Here is a 1766-nt window from a genome sequence, read left to right as displayed (position 1 = left end):
AACTGCTCCCTATAATATCTTAAAATCCATGGTGCCTCTCCATAATTACCTATAAAGTCGTATTGTACCGTTCGTAATCGTTACTCAGAATTTTCTCCCCCCCCCCCAGAAAAAAGATCGGCTATTAAAAATATTGTATGAAGAAACTGACTGGTCAATTATAAATTTTAAATGGAATCTTTAAATGAAAGGAAATATTTATGAGTCTTTCTTAGTTCAAAACCATTACTTATTCGAACGCTCAATTCCTCCCCAGTTATTTGTTCAGAGAAAAAAACCTGCTAGTGTTAGTTTCGTTTTTCTTTTTATAATTTTGCGCTCAAAATAAATTAATGATACTTCCCAACAAATTTTAAATTGGTTGAGATTTTCATTTAAATCCTTCATAGCTCTTCTTTTATTAATTGGAACACAATTCCTATAAAAAAAAATTGTTACTAGTAATACGTTAAGCAAGTTAAAAGCATGATTAAAGCCCAAAAATTGCCAAGGATGGTTGGTTCTGCCTAAGAACATATCAGGGTGAACGCCATGGCGCTGTTTGCAATACAGACCACAAGGCTCCAGAGTTTAATTACTTATTATTTATTCTTTCCCCAGAAGCACTTCATATGGAAGTGATGGTTGTGTCAACTTTGCATTAGGCTAATTTGATTGAAAATCGGAATTTCTGATTCCCTTTTTAAGAGTCAAAAGTGATTAGGGGTGAACTGCCCCTTTTACCCATACCCTTTTTTCCCAAATGCATCCAACCAAAAATTCGATATAGCCGTTTTGTTAAAAATTGACCAAGAACAGATAAACATTACTTCAAGGTCGACACAACAAAGAGGAGGCTCATTTGAATGGAAATTGAAAGTTCTAGTTCACCTTTTAAGAGTCAAAAGAGATCAGAAGATAATCAGTCCCCCAAATATGCCCTTTTATCCGAAAACCCATCCAATAAAATTTTTGAGATAACCATTATATTAAAGATAGTCCAAACATCAGATAACAAAACTCTGCAGTCGACAAAACCCCCAGAGTCCGGGGTCAAGTGCTTTACGTTATATCCCGGGGGCGTATACGGTTGATATGTAAGGAGTGTTGTATAAACTTCAGAGGTGGCTCATTTGGTTAAAAATTGAAGGTTTCAGTTACCATTTTATGAGTCAAAAGTGATCAGGGGGTATATACTCTCCCCACACATATCCTTTTTTCGCAGAATGTAGCCGGTCAAAACTTTGAGATAGGCAGTTTGTTTAAAATAGTTCAACAATCAGATAATAAGAACTTTGGGGTCAACATACATCCCCGAGCCTGGGTGAGGGGATTTAACTTATGCTCTGTGGTTATTTAAGCTTTTTATGGGAGAGCTGGTCACAAAACTTTGGAGGGACTCAAATGATTAGAATGTGAAATTTATGACTCCTTTTTTAAGATTCAAAAGTAAACAGGTTGCAACTAGCCCTTTCTTTCCTAAATGTGTCCAATCAAGCTTTTTATATAGCCAAATTGTTCGAAATGGTAAAGATATAATATAAAAAAACTCCAGGGACAACAAAGCCCCTGGAACCCGGCAGCAGGTGTTGCAAATTATGTCCTTGGGTCATAAGAGGTTGTTACGGAAGGGATTGTGGTCCAAGCTTCTAAGAGTTCTCATCTGATTGCAAATCAAAATTTCTTGTGCCCTTGTTAAGAGACAATTGTGGTAGAAGGGCAACTATCCCCCCTCCCCCAAGGCCCTAATTTTCCCCAATGCACCAACCAAAACTTTGAGATAGCCG

The sequence above is a fragment of the Artemia franciscana genome, chromosome 20 (genome assembly GCF_032884065.1).
Source record: "Artemia franciscana chromosome 20, ASM3288406v1, whole genome shotgun sequence".
NCBI classification, from domain to species: Eukaryota; Metazoa; Arthropoda; class Branchiopoda; order Anostraca; family Artemiidae; genus Artemia; species Artemia franciscana.
The sequence above is the reverse complement of the archived record's forward strand: the minus strand, read 5'-3'. Positions refer to the sequence as shown.